This window comes from Lathyrus oleraceus, chromosome 4 (assembly GCF_024323335.1).
Source record: "Lathyrus oleraceus cultivar Zhongwan6 chromosome 4, CAAS_Psat_ZW6_1.0, whole genome shotgun sequence".
Lineage (NCBI taxonomy): Eukaryota > Viridiplantae > Streptophyta > Magnoliopsida > Fabales > Fabaceae > Lathyrus > Lathyrus oleraceus.
The window spans coordinates 160,293,522-160,312,488 of NC_066582.1; positions in this window are offsets into that span (position 1 = coordinate 160,293,522).

Here is an 18,967-nt window from a genome sequence, read left to right on the forward strand (position 1 = left end):
CATAGTGAGAGAGGGAAGCGCGAGCGATTGAGGGAGGTGCGAAAGTTTTAGAGTGAGAGAGATGGAGAGGTGACGAGTACGAGTGAGGGAGAAAGAGCTTCTTCGTGAGGAAGATGAATACGCTTTTAGTTTTTGACTAGGTATTCTCTCACATTTCCTGATTATGTTATCTTTTTTAAAAAAAAAAATCCAAGCAGTTAAAACTTAATATTATTTAGTCTTCCAAAACCTTTTCATTAATTAGGGTCTGTTAGTATGCTGTGTTGTGTTCCCACCCATTAAATCTCTCTTTTGAAAACCCAACAGCCAGGCGGCTGGGTTTTGTTTTTTGGTTCCTCCACCATTTATTTGGCAGTGCAACAAACTTCTTTCATATTAGTTTTAATTAGTTTTTTTATTTTAATTCTTTTTTAATTTATCTTAGTTGATATATTTAAGTTAGTGATAAAATAACAATTAGTTGGTAAGTGGTCTGGTGGAGATGAGTGGTTTCTAGGTCTTTAGTGTGGTGGGTTCGATACCCCTATGTATAGTTTTTTTTTCTTTTAACATTTTCTTTTATGTTTATGCTTTATTACTCATAGTTTTTATTATTGTTTAATAACATAGATTTGTTTTTTCTTTTAATTGCATCATGTGTTCGAAACCATTTGAAAACCATAAAAAAAATCATACTTTTCTCGATTTAATATCGAGCCCATTTTCACACCCTTGTAAGTTGATTGCTTTTTAAGCATCGCCATCAACCTCACATAGCTTACTCTTGGGCTTTCTTACAATGAGTCGGTTCTCTTGCACTTACACTCATGCATTATTTGTTGTTTGGGATCGATTTAATGATTTTTTAATCCCCATTTGACAAAATGTACCCCACTCCCCCGATGTGTAATAATCTTGTACTGTTTTATTTCTTTATTTTGTTTGACTGTGTAGTTAGCTACTAACACAAGAATAAAATCAACAATTTCAAAATGCAAAAAATATGACTCGATCCAACGTCGAGTATTTTCTCAATAAACAAATCAATTCATTTCTCCCTCCTATTCTATTCTATTTCTTTCAAACTTTCACCAAACGCTTGATTCAACGTCAAGCCATTTTTTCTAATAAAAAAACTCAAAAAATATTAATTTATAGTTAAGACTTTTTTCAATAAGATGGAAATGGAACGTGGTGTATACCACGCACTCCTGAGACTAGGATTCGAGATGTATATCTCGCCAATCCTAGCTCTCGCCATCATCCAAGTTTATCCACTTTGTTTTCCTCAAACACTCATTCAAATTTCCCTTAAAACGTCCATCAATACTTGATCTAGGTCAAGTCATTTTCACAACAAAACTCAAAATACATAATTCTTACTTAACACTTTTCCAGTAAAGGTGGAAATGGAACATGGTGTATACCATGCACTCCTGAGGTTAAGATTCGAGACGTATGCCTCGCCAATCTTAACTCTCGCCATCGTCTAAAATTGTCAATGTGGTTTCGTCAAACCCTTTCTCAATCAAATCTAAGATACCTAAATCTTATTTAACACTTTTTCAATAAAGGTGGAAATGGAACATGGTGTATACCATGCACTCCTGAGGTTAAGATTCGAGACGTATGCCTCGCCAATCTTAACTCTCGTCATCATCTAAAACTGTCAATACGGTTTCTTCAAACCCTTTCTCAATCAAATTCCAAAATACTTAATTCCTATCTTAAACTCTTTCAATAAAGATGGAAATGGAACATGGTGTATACCATGCATTCCTGAGGCTAGGATTCGAGATGTATATCTCGCTCATCCAAGTTCTCGCCATCACTCAAAATACATCCAACCAATCAAACTTTTTTCTCGCCGCCGTGGGATTAATCAAAACCTTGTTCATAAACGAAAGGTATCTTGTCTTAAGTGATACAAAACAATGTTTCGACCACGATTGTTGAGTAGAGATAAATGACGCTTTTCCGAATGTAGATTTATAAATCCGTTCGATGTGTGGTATGCGTCCACTCCTCATCTGTTTTGGGTAAAACAATGTTTTCGTCGATTAATACAGTATAGCCTTCGCTAAAATCGACCAACAAACAAACATTTTTCTACCCAGAACTACGTAAGCCTTGATTTCTCTTTTGAGATACGTAGGAGCAGGATTTTTAAATCTTGTCAGGCCCACTAATAAAAAACTTAGGTTTAGTCCTTCGTCAAAAATCTAAAAACATTTCTTCTCTCTTCTATTTATTCTCTCCCTCATTATAACTTAAGAAGACTAACATAAGCTAACATTCAAAATGAAACTAACTAAATGGTTCCCGTTGAGTACAACGGACGTGAGGGGTGCTAATACCTTCCCCTTGCGTAATCGACTCCCGAACCCTGATATTGGTTGCGATGACCATATCTTATCCTTTCTTTTAGAGGTTTTATCGATATTTTCCCTTTCCCATTTTTTGGGAATAAATAAAGTTCGGTGGCGACTCTGTTCAGTCCATCATTGCGAGCGTGCGATCGCGCTTCGCTTTGTAGTCGTATCCCCATTTTTCGAGGTGCGACAGGTTCCCTAGGAGTACCTAGGATGCATTGGGTGCCTAACACCTTCCCTTTGCATAATTACCCCCTTACCCAGATCTCTGTACCCCTTTTATTAGTTTTCTTTGTAAAACTTCTTAGGCTTTTGTTCGCTTTCTAGCCATTCCTTTGGATAAATAGAAGTGCGGTGGCGACTCTATCTTTGTATGCTTTGCTTTTGATTTAGTCAATAAATCATAAAGTGACGAATACACCGCTACAGCCACGTGTAGAAAATCAAGTACTCTTTGGAGGGGGTACTTAAGCGAGCCCACATTCAAAAGTGGCTAATTTCACTCTCCCTTTTCTCTTTTATCTTGTTCTCTCTCTACATTCTCCCATTCTCTCCCTCTCAACTCTTACTTCGGCCACCCTCAAAACCCAAAGCCATCACCAAAACCACCCTGACCCTCAGTTTCCGGTTGAAGTTCAACCGAAAACTTCAAGCCTTCATCTGGAACTTCCAAATCCCTTCAAACTTTAAGGACACTAACCAAAACCCTTCGAAACCTAACCTTGGGCGATGAACCCTAGCTAGGTTCAGATGACCCCTAACAACTTCAACCTAGAAACCTAAGAACCCAAACCCTAAACGAAGAACCCTAACCTTAAATTTCCAAAAACCTTCAACCCTTACCCAAATTATCACCAAACCGTGGCTGATCCATATATCGGTCCTCCCTAAACCTTAATAAACCCTTCAAAATTTTCAAAATCAAACAAATTTCCCAATTCCCCAAACCCTAATCCTTTTCAATTTACCCTAATTACTTTAACAAAATTAAACCCTAAACTACAACAACAATCAACAGTAGATAGACACATAAAACAAGACAAGTCAGATATCACGTTACGAAGAAGAAGGTGACCAACCTATGAAGAGGCAAATTTCTTTAGTCAGCAAGGTAACAACTTTTGAATTCTTCTTCCTTTCCTTTTAATTTGTCTATTCTCACTCCTTCTCCTACTCACTTTAACCTCCTCTCTTTCTGATTTTTGTGTGAGGTGGTCCTTTCGATTCAGGTGAAGGGTGAGTTCAAGTATGATTAAGGTTTCAATGTGAAACCCTAATCAACCATGTTATTGAGCTTTAAGTGAGGATTTGGGGGATTGTAGAAGCAATTCATCCTTAGGGTTCAATATTTTTCTTTCCCCATCCTAATTTTTCTTTAGGTTATTTATATATTAGTTTTAGGGTTTTTATTTTAATTAGATTGATGTATTAGGCAGGTTTTAATCTGATTTGATTGTAGATCAATTAGAATTTTTAGGGCTTTTTTGATATTAACAGTTGGTATTATGTACTTAGTCTGATTTATGTGTAATTATATTCTTTTTATGTATCTGTAAAATAAGTTTGGAAATATTTCATTGAAATTTCAAATTAACGTTTTGATCCAATTGTGTTTCTGATCACGCTCAATCTAGGGTTTCCCATAATTGATTGGGGAATTAGGGAAGAACCTGGGTCATGGACTTTACCCAGTTCAGTGACGGATTCGGGTCAATCTTGACCCAGCTAATTTGCACTTAGGCCATTTCTTGACCCAATGGACTTGGGCTTTGGTTCGGTCAGCCCTTGACTAACCCAATAACATAATATTAACTATAATTATGAGTAATAAAATTGCAATTGAATTAATGATTAAATTAACTTATTAGCCTAATTAATCTTAATAAAACTAAACTAACTCCCTAATTAATTATAAATTAACCATATTTTATTAACTTAATTAGAAATTTACAAAATCCAATTGATTTATAAATAATAATATAACATCTAATTAATTTAATTAAAATTATCCTAATTAATTCTAAGAACAAAATGTTATCAGTTAATCAAGATGGATTAGGAAAAAGTCAAAATGGTCCTCCTTTGACTCTTTAGGTCATTGGGACTGACCAAATGACTTATACCAGTTCTATACGTGTTAGGGATCTAAACCTTAGGTTAGGAGAAAAGTAGTCAAATTTTGGGGTACGACAGTACCCGCATCTTTCTGGATCCTTTGGAGTTAGTCTTCCCAGAATTCTTAACAAACTTGGGTTTTTGTGCAAGATATCTATACATGAATGCATGATTGAAACGAGAATGATGTTTTGTTTTAACCTTAGGTTTAGAAGCAATTCTACCTTTAGGTATAACTCTATTTTGTTTCCCAGCAGAAACAAAATGGGACTGAAGGGTATTTAGTTTATGATCTTTTCAGAAACAAATTCTTCATCAAAATCATAACCAATACCCCTTGTCCCGTTTCTGCTAACGCCATAAATCAAGTAAGCCATTAAGCTTCTATTCGGGCTTATAGCAAGAAATTTCTAGAAATATTTATCATATTTCTTTATGATATCACAAGAACCTATAAAGGCTTTTGAAAGAGTTTTCTTCTCAGGTTTGAGACTCTTGCTTTGAGGCACAAAGCTATTGTTTTTCAAGATAAGATTTTCTTCACTCAAACTTGAGAACTCTTTCTGAAGCTTACAGTAAGCTCTGATTCAGATATATGAATCTTCTTCAGATCCTTGTATTTGTCTAGAAGATTCTGATACTTGTCCAAAACTTAAGATAAACTAGATTCAAGTTCAGAACGAGAGAGTTCAGAAAATACTTCTTCAAAATCTAACTCAAATTTTGATTCTGATTGAATCATTTATGTAGAAGCTTATGTGTAAGCCATCAGCGCCATGTTAGACTGCTCTTCCTCAGAGTCGTCTTCTTAGGACTCTGAATCATCCCATGTTGCCATCAGACCCTTCTTCTTTCCTCTGAAGTTCTTCTTAGGTATGTCTTTCTTTAATTTAGGACCTTCATTCTTGTAGTGGCCAGGCTTCTTGCACTTAAAGCCCGTGAGTTCTTTGCCAACTCTAGCTTTCTTGGATCCATAAGTGGACTCAGAATGACCACTTATCCTTCTTTGTCCTTTGAAGTTGTCTTGCCTTTTCTTCTAGAGTTGATTGATGCGTCTCAATAAAAGAGACAATTCATCTTCTTCTTATGATTCCTCTTCAGAATTTTCATATGTTTCTGCTTGAAGAGCTTTTGTCTTATCAGATCTTCCTGAAGACTTCATAGCAATATATTTTCTCTTTCTCTTGGGCTCATCTTCCTAGGGCTCAATCTCATGACTTCTTAAAGAACTAACCAGTTCTTCAAGATAAATTTTGTTTAGATCCTTTGATAACTTCATAGAAGTTACCATAGGTCTCCAACACTTAGATAGACTCCTGATGATCTTATTAACATAATCAACAGTAGAATACCCTTTGTCTAGAACCTTAAGTCCTGCAACAAGAGTTTGAGACCTTGAGAACATATTCTCAACAGTTTTCTCATCCTCCATCTTGAACGCTTCATATTTTTGAATCAAGGTAAAGCCTTGGTTTCTTTGACTTGTGTGTTCCCTTCATGTGTCATCTTGAGAGAATCAAATATATATTTTGCAGTATCTTTGTTGGTGATCTTTCCGTACCCAGTGTATGAAATAACATTTAGAAAGATGGTTCTTGCTTTGTGATGATTGTTATAATCTTTCTTCTGTTGATCTGTCATCACTCTTCTTTCAACTTTATTGCCACTTGCATCTACTGGGTGTATGTAGCCATCAACTACCATGTCCCATAAATCAACATCTTGACCTAGAAAGAAGCTCTACATTTTATCCTTCCAATAGCCAAATTTATATCCATCAAAAACAGGAGGTTTACCATTGTAATTATTTATATCATTTGTTTGAGCAACTGGTGGTGGAATATTATCCATGTGTTTCACGTTGGATCTTTATGTGATACTATTAAGTGTTTGATATTCTTATCAAGACTAGAATTGGAGCTCCAATGCCAATTAAAGGTGGCAAGAAACACAAGAAATGGGGGTTTGAATTAGGTTTCTAAAAATGAAAGCTTTTCCAAAACCAACTCAATCAAGCAATAACACGAATAATAAAAATAACAAGGGTTTTTTATACTAGTTCACTGTTAATGAAGCTACCTCCAGTCCACCCTACCAAGGTGATTTTTCCTTCTCAACAAGGACTTAATCTACTATAACCGAAACTGATTACAGACACCACAAAGACAAATCGTCTTTGTCTTCTTGAGTCTATATGGCTAAAACGCGACCATCTTTCTCCTTCTTCTTCGCCAATCACCATCCTCATATTTAAACGATTTTATTTTTGAACTCCTTCCAATTCGTCGTTCTCCTTCTTCCATTCACCGCCACTCCCCTAACCAAACAACTATCAATCTCACCGGTGACGCCCTCTCTCTCTCTCTCCATGTCGTCACCTCTATTTCCTTCAACAACCGCATTTAGTCACACACTTAATGTAAAATAAAGAAAGAAAAGATAAAACAATTAGGTTGATTTTATGTGTTTTTGTTAAAAATATTAGGTGATCCAATTTGGCCCATTTAGTCACACACTTAAGCCCAAGGGCAAAGTTGGAATTAATTAAATTAGAAAATCCTACTTGAAGGGTATAAGTAAGAGAGCAATGAGGACCAAAAAAGGTAGTGGTTGATAAATTATCTCTTCCTCTCTTTCACTTTAAAAAAAGAGAGAAAACTAAAAGTAACAGAGAAGAAGTGCTTCTTCTTCACACACCCTACTGAATAACTCCTTTCACTAGAAAACCACCTCATGTTGGCCACCATAAATTGATCACCTTTCTCCTTCTTCTCCTCCAATCACCATCCTCATTTTCAAATTATTTTATTTTTAAACTCCTTCCATTTTTTTGTTCTCCTTCTTCCATTCACCGCTGCTCCCCTAACTAGATATCTATCAATCTCGTCGGTAACGCCCTCCTCTCTCTCTCTCTCTCTCTCTCTCTCTCTCTCTCTCTCTCTCTCTCTCTCTCTCTCTCTCTCTCTCTCTCTCTCTCTCTCTCTCTCTCTCTCTCTCTTCTCTCTCTCTCTCTCTCTCTCTCTCTCTCTCTCTCTCTCTCTCTCTCTCTCTCTCTCTCTCTTCTCTCTCTCTCTCTCTCTCTCTCTCTCTCTCTCTGCACCGTCACCATCATTTACTTCAACAACCACATTCTACTTATGTTTCCTCACTCACCTTTGCATCACCAACCATAAAATCAACATCATCCCTCTTTCATCTTTGTCGATGTTAACCAACACCACTACTCAACCACAAAACCAGCCTCCATTCACAACCTCCCTCCACTTTTTCCTTCCTCTGCTCAACACCACTTCAGTACCAATCTGTAACATCTCCTTTATCTCCCATGCGTCATTTTGATATCAACAACCACTAGAACTTCTCAAAATTTTGAACACACTGCAAACCACTATGAGAAAGCTCCAAGGACGTGTTTGTAAGTTTGCTAAGCAATCTCAACATGTCATTATTCAACTTCTGGTAACGATTCAGATCATGTATTTTTTTACGTTTTATTGCATATATGTTTGTATATTGATTGTGTTTTGTTTATTTTGATGTTGGTTGTGCTGTTTTTGATTATGTAATAACTCTGTAATGTTATAAGATTATTTGTATTGTATAGTGATGCCGATTTCAGTTTTCTTTGTAATTAAATTGGTTACGTACGATTGTGTGTGTTCAACTCTGTTTTGCTTGTCTGCATCATGTTGTATGTTGTTTGATTCGATTATGATGAACGTGTTTTGCGTTAGCAGTTTGCTATTTAATTATTTTGTTTACATGCGACATTTCGGTTTTGTTGTCGTCATGTTTAACTCAGATTTGTATATACATTATTGGTAGTTCGACATAGCATAAATTCGCATTTGCTTTCGCTACTTTGTGTTTCGTCACGTAACGTTACTTACACTATGATACATTTCATAAAGTCCTTTTAGAATTTAAGCGCTTCAAAATATTTTTCTTAATAAACCAATTGAAAAAGGACATTGGGGTGCAGACTCTTTTGAAACCTCAAATAATCAGCCCCGAGGCACGCGTCTTGGTCTTACCGAGCATTCATCTTTCATCATAAAACACTTAATTAAATTAGGATGGAAAAGGATATTGGGGTGCACACTCATTTGAAACCCCGAATAATTAGTCCCGAGACACACATTTTGGTCTTACTGAGCATTCATCTTCCGCAAATAATTTTCTATAAAACAACTGGATGAAAAAGGATATTTGGGTGCACACTCCTTTGAAACCCTGAATAATCGGCCACAAGGCACATGCCTTGGTCTTACCAAGCATTCGTTATCCACTTAAAAACAATCCAACTAATCAAACTATCTTTTCTCGCCCTTGTGCAACGTCAAACTTTTTACAAATTATCAATGTTTTATCCATTCTATCACAATACAAACATAAGTTTAAGCCTCCAATGCGCGAGCCTACATGTAACGTTTAACCGCTAGAATATGACGTAAACATCATTCACTAAAACCGACCAACACATACATGGTTTTCTATCCAGAACTATGTAACTTTTAGTTCCTCATCGCACTTGAGGATACGTAGGAGCAAGACTCACAATCCTGTCAAGCACTTTAATATAAATATTATTTTAGTCATTTTCTTTTTCCTTTCAAACTTTTAATAATTAGAAGAAAACAAATAGCGAAATCTAACACTCTTATTCGCAAAAATAACTAAATACTTCTCGTTGAGTATAATGAATGTGAGAGGTGCTAATACATTCCTCTTGCATAACCGTCTCTCGAACCCAAATTAGGTTGCGACGACCATTTTCTTTTTATTTGAAGGGTTTATCGATATTTTCTCTTTCCTTTTGGAATAAATAAACTTCGATGATGACTCTGGTATTATTTTGAGCGTGCGAACACCCGAGGTATCTTTCGCATCGTGAAACTTCTCTCTCTCTCTCTCTCTCTCTCTCTTCTCTCTCTCTCTCTCTCTCTCTCTCTCTCTCTCTCTCTCTCTCTCTCTCTCTCTCTCTCTCTCTCTCTCTCTCTCTCTCTCCTCTCTCTCTCTCTCTTCTCTCTCTCTCTCTCTCTCTCTCTCTCTCTCTCTCTCTCTCTCTCTCTCTCTTCTCTCTCTCTCTCTCTCTCTCTCTCTCTCCTATATATATATATATATATATATATATATATATATATATATATATATATATATATATATATATCTTACTCTCTCTATATTTTAATTTTGTAGAAATGACACATTTAGGTTGCTTTTTTACCGCTTTATTAGAATCGTATGTTGTTAGGTTTTTGCCTTGATAGTATTTTGTTGATTAAGTGTAGGTTTTGTTAGAATTGAGATTTCAAAATTTTCTTGTTGTTAATTATGACTGAAAATCGTGGTGTTAGAATTCATATGCCAGTTCTGTCATACGGTGAACTGATTTTTCTAGTCTGTTTTTTTTTATGTTTTTATCATAGCCATGCATTATTCATCCTATCCTATTTACTGTTGCGATATTTTTCCGGTGTAATCTTCGATTGCACCCTGATTTGGTATTCTGACATGTTTCTTTTTGAGCTTCGAAAAGGTTCACATATCCCAGGAAAAGGTTATTGGCTAGGTATTCCACTTTATTTGTGGGATACCCTTGTGGAGTTTTCATCCTAAATTACCTAATTAATTTTGATGTATTAATTTTAATGTATTAATTTTAATGTATTAATTTTAATGTATTAATTTTAATGTGGGAGAATTCCTCCTAATCACCTAATTAATTGTAAAACTTTGCCTTTGAATAAGTGATCTTGGACCTCTCTTTGTTGCCTTACGATTACGATATTACGGTCATGTCCCACGAATGTGGGGATACCCTTAGCAAAGACCCTTCGGTTAAATCATCATAAAATAAATTATAGTCCCTCGGATGTTGCCTACGATTAAATGATGATAGTCCCTTCGAATGCTAAGGTATCCTCATAACTGTTGCCTTCAATGACCAATCGATGACCCTACGATGACCCTTTTACATCCAAAGGATAAAACTACTTATTTCTCAATAATAAGGACAGTTTTACCCTCATAAGGATAGGAAATACTCATAAAGACCTTGGGTCGGTATAACTCTTAATTGCTGGCTCACAACCTAAAACATTTTTTCACACCTCACACCTTTCAAAATATCTTCAGAAAATCACCACTTGGTATACATTCATACTAGAATCATTACCGAGTTATATTTTTCTAAACAATTTTCAAAACTAAACGAGATAATCACTTTGTATACATTCATACAAGAATCATTACAAAGTTAAATTCTCTTTTCAAAACAATTTTTCTAAACAATTCACAAACACTTTTTTTTCAGACAAAAATAATATAAGTGATCGAGCAATTAAGAGCCCATGGATAACCATGGATACAAAGGGTGCTAACACCTTCCCTTTGTATAATGTACCTCCCGAACCCAAAATCTAAATTAAGGTCTTTCCTGTTCTTTTCCACCTTTCCTTATTGGATAAAAGAAAAGTCGGTGGCGACTCTTACTAACCGCGACATTGCGATTAAAACCACAAAAAAGTCCAGTTCACCGTATTGACTTTGTACATTTACAAGTCTTATGTAAATTTGATATTGATTCAATAATCAGTTTGATGGTTTTTGGCTAATTATTTGATTTGATCTATTATCATATTATGTACTAATTAAGGTGTTTTGTGTACATACCATCTACAAGCATAATCATTTCATATGCACGTTGCTCTCGCCACAAAATCTAATTCTTTGTTTTTAAACTCTGATAAATTTTTCTAAACTATTTTTTAAATTGGTAAATTTTACCGTTCTCACCCAACATATTACTTTAAGTGATTTGATGAAAGGGAGTAAGAGTAAAGACATAGAAATGAAAATTTTAGAAACTATGACGTAGAGAAAATTAGTTTGAGGTGAAGGTTCCTATTATATATAATAGTAGTAGTAAGGGAACAATTACATAGGCTTATGACTATCATTTGACTTGTGATATTGTAAATAGTGAGATTGCACAATCTCAAAGATACAATTATATTGACCTTGTCATTTATTTTTGAATGTGACTAGAAGGTTGCAAAATTAAAAAAACATATACCTTTAAAGAGGTATTCAAAAGTAAAGAGAGTCAAAGATAGTTGAAGAGCCATATTTATGGGCTTGATAGACTACTAAAGTATAAAAATATAATTGGAAGCAATTGGACGCAAGTGGCAAGGTCAAAGTTCAAACGTAGCTTAGAATTGATCAAGGTTCTTAAATATAGATTTTAAATTAATTTACTATAAAATTGTTTAGGCGGATTACCTACTAAAATTAACTAAGGATATATAAGGCTTATGTAATGATACGAGCATAAACATCCCAAGCCCAATTATTTTATGAATCATCCATTAAACAAGTTCATGTCTCAAAGAACAAAACATGCAAATGTGTAACATGATGACAACACATGACAACTTTCCTCCGAAAAATTAGTTTAGACTACAATGATTTTTAAATTCATTACCTACTAAAATAGCCAAGGGTATACGAGGTTTATGTAATGATATAAGCCAAAACATCTCAAACTCAATTATATTATGAACCGTCAACTAAATAAGTATGCATTTGAAAGAATAAAACATGCATAAATGTAATATGATAACAACATGCGATAATTTACTCCCGATGTCATCTCTACAAACTAACATGAATACTAATAAGACATCTGTAAGTAACAATATGCTCATAACATTCTCTAGCATACGAGGCATATTCAAATTAAATAAATGTCATTGTCTAACTCAATGTAATTTGCTATAATAAAGTCATACTTACACTAATGATCTTAGGTATCACATAATTGGAAATAACAACATAAAATGAATATGAGTCAAATCTTAATCTGCCTATTAAATATTGAGAATTTTTTTATCCATCCTATAACATCATATGAAAAATCCAAAATATTTCTTAGATTTTTTTATTCCGAAGATGCATCTCCAGATATTTTCAACAAATATATTGATATTTGAGCAATCCATTGAATATTCTGAAGATGCATCTTCAGAAATTTAGGACGGGATTTTGAAACATCTATCATATTTGCATGGCAGAATTGGATTTTCACACAAGCTATATAGATGCATCTCCAAATCAAAAAAGCCACACTGTTAGGGCATGACTCAGAATTGACCTAAAGTGTATGTGTTTGGAGTGCGTCCGAAAATATATCTCTAGAATTTGAAGACATTTTTGTGTTTTTATATGATGTTCTAATAATATATAGGGTGCATTAAAAAATGATTCAAATATTTACATAAACTCTGTCTTACTTTTGCATTGAAATGTATTTGCATATATACTCACCTCACAAAAAAAGAGTTTACAAGAAACATACAAATAGACAAAATCACCACACTATGATATCGTGACCAACTAGGCAAAAATTTCATCACCCCGCAAATGATTCATCAAGAAAGTTCACACATGAACAATTAATTTTAAAAATTTATATTTGTTTCTTATAGTTTTATAAAAAAAATAAAAAAATAAAAAATCTAAAAATTACTTCAACTAGTTTTTTATTTATTTAAAATAATCATATTTTTAAAAGAAGTTCCAAAATAATCATATTTTCAGATTAAATATCAAAGTAACAATGTTTCAAACAAACAAAAAATCGCCCACAAGAAGAGTAACCAAAGGATATGACGCATACACTCATTTTTTTAACAGAGGCGCCATAGGGTATGGTGCATGCTTATATGTCATGCCACTACATGTGGCGCATGCATCCTCTAGAAACATGCACCACATGAAGTGGCTACTGTGTTGTAATGTATTTTCTTAAAATTATTTTAACAACAAAACAAAATTAAATAAAACTTTTAATAAAAAAATTATAATATTATTTCATCAAACAGATTTACACAACGATTGGATAGAAATTTAATGACTCGCTTGATCGTAATGCTCTCCGGTTTCACACCTCTGCATCATTGGGGGATATAGTAATATATGTTGGCGGCATATGATGGTTTGTGGTATGGGTAATGTTCTTGGTTTTGTGTTTGGGTATGTAGCTTGAATTGGTTGTAGGGGTTGGGTGTATGTGGTTCATAATCATGTTCGATTGGTGGTTGGGTGTATCTGGTATGACGCTGTTGTAAGGTTAGTTGTTGGGTTTGGGTGAATTGACATTGTTCTTGGGTTTTTTGGTAATGGTGTGGGGTTGGTTGTTGGGCGGAGGTTATTTGTTGGGTGTATGATGACGAAGGTTGTTGGCATGGTTCAGCCAAATACCTCGAATCTGACACAAACTGCGGCGTTGTAACCGAGCTATACCAATTCATATACCTCAGGCCAGACACAAACTACAGACGAACCATCCTCCGATATATATTTTACAATCTGTATATGCAGATAGAATGATATTTAAAAGTGAGATATATGTTTCGCACAAAAGAAGACGGTGTGAGTGTTGGTGTAAGCCCTAGAGGCCAATACTTTTGGTACTTGTATCAAATTATTTATTAATAATAAAAGGTTTTTTCTTTATTATGTTTGTTTAATAAAGTCCCTAGAATAGCTAGTCCGTTTAATGTATCAAGTGTGACTTAATCATGAGATCACATTAAACATAAGGACACTATCCTTAAAGTATCCGTAGTCGAGCTTTATTGTGAAGTGGGATAACATTAAAGCATTAAGACTATTATGTATATAGACTGATGATCACATCTCATGGATCATGGATAAGGAGTTATCAAGTCTTAAAAAATAGGTATGAATATTAAGAGTAATATTTATACTGGATTGACCCGCTATGAGAATACTATATAGAATGTTATGCAAAGTGTCATAAGTTATTCTCATGGTGATAATGATGTATACCACCCTTCGACCTGAAACCACTATCGACCTTAGATGTAGAGTCGAGTGCCTTATTGCTGATCAAACATTATCCGTAACTAGATGACCATAAAGACAGTTGATGGGTACTCCACGAAGCATGCTAAGGGACATGCGTGACCTAGATGGAATTTTCCCATCCCGCGTAACAGGATAAATGTCTATGGGCCCAATATTGAACTGGACAAGGATGACACGGTCTATGCCTTGTGTTCAATATAGACATCAGGGCAAAGGGGTAATTGTACACATAAGTATTATCACAAAAGGATTTTTCAGATCACATGACATTTCCGTGTCTTGGGTAGCAGTGATGTGTTGCTAGATACCGCTCACTATTTATTATGTTAAATATGTGATTTAATATAATTGTCAATGCCGTGAAAACCTACAGGGTCACACACAAAAGGACGGATTGATGAGACATAGAGTAACTAAGGAATACCGTAATGTACGGTGCCCTTAAGTGAATTGTAGAACATCGTAACGTATGGTGTACTTAAGCAGAATACGAAATATGATAAGGTACCACACACTTAAGTGATTTTGGCATATTATAAGATATGGGCCACATACACTTGAGTGGGCTTTTTAGCTTGCATCCCACACAAGTGGTTCTATAAATAGAACCCTTGTGTAAAAGCATTTGAGTATTTTCAATTTAGTTTCTCTCTCTCTCTCTCTCTCTCTCTCTATCTCTCTCTATCTCTATCTCACCCAAAGCCTTCATTCGTAGCAGCTATCACTGAGATTGAAGGAATCCATTCGTGTGGACTGAGTAGAGGCGTTGTCATCATTCAACGTTCGTGATCGCTCCGTAGATCTGCATCAAAGGTTACAATCGCCATAAGAGGTAACGATTCTATCACTGATCATGCTCATTCGTAAGGATCACTAAAGGAGAAATTTTAAATTCCGCTGCGTTTTGGATCACTATTCTCCTTCAGTGGTATCAAAGCCACTTACAAAACCATGTATATGATAGCTGTTTATTTTCTATATTTTCTGTATTAGTATGATTAGAAGACATAATGAATCAAAGAATAAACGAGTAATTAAATTTGGCATCAAGTGTGTACGATTTGGATGATTGATGTTGACTATGCTTCGGAATCCGACATTAGTATGGTGAAGCAACGATACATCGATCGTCCATAGGTTATGCAATTGAGATCAATCAAGTTATATATATGATATAAGTAATCCTGATGCAAAATACGGTATATATGATATATTGTTTCTGTTTCGTTCATTCAAACACTTAATGGTTGTTTTCCTTTGAGCGATCAATGGTCGTTTGCTTCTTGATCCGACATTAGTATGGTGAAGCAATGACGTGTTGATCAATCATACTGAATCAACAATCGAGGTGTGTTTGACGGTCTGAAATTGGTGCATTAGGGTTAATGATGGCACAAGGGTTGTGTTGTCAAAGAGTTATGCGATTAGGGTTATGACTGCGCAAGAGTTGTGCTTTAAAGTATCAAGTGTCGATGCGAAAAACGACGTCGATTTCAAATGAATTGTTCATTAAAAATTTTCTACCAGGGGCGCTGCCCCTTCAACCCCGCAAGGGGGCACTGCCCCCTTGACTCCCGTCCCCTAAACAGTCAGCGAAACCCTCATCCCGCTGACTGGGCAGCGGTCCCCCCGCTAACTCTGCGTAGTGTGATCGGTCGCCGAAATTTAATTTGGTTTTAATTAATTAAAAGAATTAAAATTAATAATAATAATAATGTGTTTATTATTATTGTCTTGTGGTGATCAGTAATGGCCTTAGTTTTCCTTTATTTTGTTTTGGGATTTTAAAATACGACCTGCGTGTCACACCTCTCTTTTAATCTCTTAATGTAACTTCTTTTCTCATCCCACTACCTCGTATGTAAAACGAGTTTCTTTTATGTAATGTAATGTTATGAAGAAAGAGAAGAATTCAATATCAAAGGAGGACAACCTTGAAGATCTTGCTTGGAGAAGCTTAGATCGTTATTAGGTTAGCTTAGATTCTCTCATTGGCTTGGGAGAACAATTGCGTTAGGGGCCATAACTGTTTCATTATGTATGTTAATGCATGTGAATGTATGTTGATGCATGTGAGAGACGATTTATATGATAAATAAGTCGGTGAGATCAAAATAATTGCAAATTCTCTCAAATTAAATATTAAGTTTATGCTTTCCAAGTTTTAGCACTCATCAAGACTAATATCGAATAATGTAGGTTTCGCCTACGCGATGTGCATGTTCTATATTATTAAGGTGTGATGGGATAATTGTAATATCCAATTGCTAAAACAATGGGTCAAACTTATATAAACAAATTATAATAAGATTATATATGCTTAGAAGCAAGAGTTGGAAATGATCCATGTGATGGATTGGAATAAGGAGTTATTCACCCAACTAAAATATTTGAGAGTTGTATTAGATACAATTGGAAGGAGTTCCTACCTAAATAACCTAGTTTTGTGTAATCCGCCTACAGGGACTTAAAATAAAGTGAAATGTGGATCTCGACCCACTAGAAAATCTTCCAACGGGATTTTCCAAATCAAATGGTGAGGGTCATTTGTTTTGAATAAAATAGTGGGAGCATATTTAATTAAAGGCCTAATTAAACATGTTATTGATACTTATATTTTCATTGTTTTCATGTAAATTACCATGAAAACAAACACCTCTAACAACATTTTACGATCAATCCTTGACAAGGAAAAATTGTATGGGACAAATTTTCTGGATTGACACCGAAATCTGAGGATTATCCTCAAACATGATAGAAAGCTGTATGTCTTGGAGAAACCTGTTCCTGAAGAGGAATCTCCTAGTTCTGCACCTAAGGCAGAAAGAGATGCTATAAGAAGCATGGCGATGATGCTAATGAAACAGCTTGTCTCATGCTAGCTACCATGAACTCAGAGTTGCAAAAGCAACATGAGGACATGGTAGCGTTCGATATGATCGAACACCTGAAGATGCTCTATCAAGAGCAAGCAAGGCATGAAAGGTTTGAAGTTTCAAAAGTCCTTTTTCAAGGCAAGTTAGCTGAGGGAGCCCCTATAGGTCCCCATGTGCTCAAGATGATTGGGTATGTGGAAAACCTTGAGAGGTTGAGTTTTCTCCTCGGAAAGGAACTTGCGACTGATTTGATCTTGAAATCGTTGCCAGATAGGTTCAGTCAATTTTGTCCTAAATTTCAATATGAATGATATGGACAAATCTCTTCCTGAACTGCTAGCCATGTTAAGAACTGCTGAGCAGAATCTGAAGTCAAAAGGGAAGTTCATTCTGATGATCAGAAATGGAAAGAGACAGAACAAAAGACCCACCTAGCAGGGTGATAAAGGGAAAGGCAAGGAAGTTGCCAAACCCAAACCCACTGTTGCTGCTTTGAAGCCTAGTGGAGGCATAGCAAAGAAAGGCACCTTCTTCCATTGCGGTAAGACCGGACACTGGAAGAGAAACTGCCCAAAGTACCTGGAAGATAAGAAGAATGGAGTAGAGACTTCAATTTCAGGTATTTTTGTTATTGAAATTAATTTATCTACTTCTGCATCATGGGTATTAGATACTGGATGCGGTTCTCACATTTGTACCAATGTGCAGGGGCTAAAAAGGAGTAGAGATTTGGCAAAAGGTGAAGTTGACCTACGAGTTGGCAATGGAGCAAAGATTGTTGCTTTAGCCGTAGGAACTTATGTATTGACTTTACCTAGTGGTTTAATAATTCAGTTAGAGAACTGTTATTATGTACCTGCAATTAGCAGGAATATTATTTTCGTTTCTTGTTTGGACAAGTTTGGTTTTTCATTTATAATAAAGAACAATTGTTACTCAATTTATTTGAATGATATATTCTATGCTACTGCACAAATGAACAATGGACTATATGTCCTTGATCTTGAAATTCCTATTTATAACATTAATACTAAAAGGATGAAACCTAATGAGTTAAATCCAACTTGCCTTTGGCATTGTCGATTAGGCCACATAAATGAGAAACGCATTTCTAAACTCCATAAAGATGGACTCTTGGACTCTTTTGATTATGAATCATATGAGACATGCAAATCTTGTTTAATTGGAAAGATGACAAAGTCTCCATTCACAGGAAAAGGTGAAAGAGCTAATGATCTTTTGGCCCTCATACATACTGATGTATGTGGACCACTGAACATAACAACCAGAGGAGGTTTTCAGTACTTCATCACATTTACTGATGATTTCAGTAGATATGGTTATGTGTATTTAATGAAACACAAATCAGAGTCCTTTGAAAAGTTCAAGGAATTCAAGAATGAAGTACAAAACCAACTAGGTAATAATATTAAAACTCTTCGATCAGATCGAGGTGATGAGTATTTAAGCCTAGAGTTTGATGACCATATGAAAGAATGTGGGATCCTATCCCAACTTACTCCTCCTGGAACACCCCAATGGAATGGTGTATCTGAGAGAAGAAATCGAACCCTGTTAGACATGGTCCAATCCACGATGAGTCACGCCGATCTTCCAAACTCCTTTTGGGGACATGCACTATTGACAGTAACTTACACACTTAACCGTGTTCCATCCAAAAAGGTTGAGAAGACACCATATGAGATATGGAGTGGTAAGAAACCACAT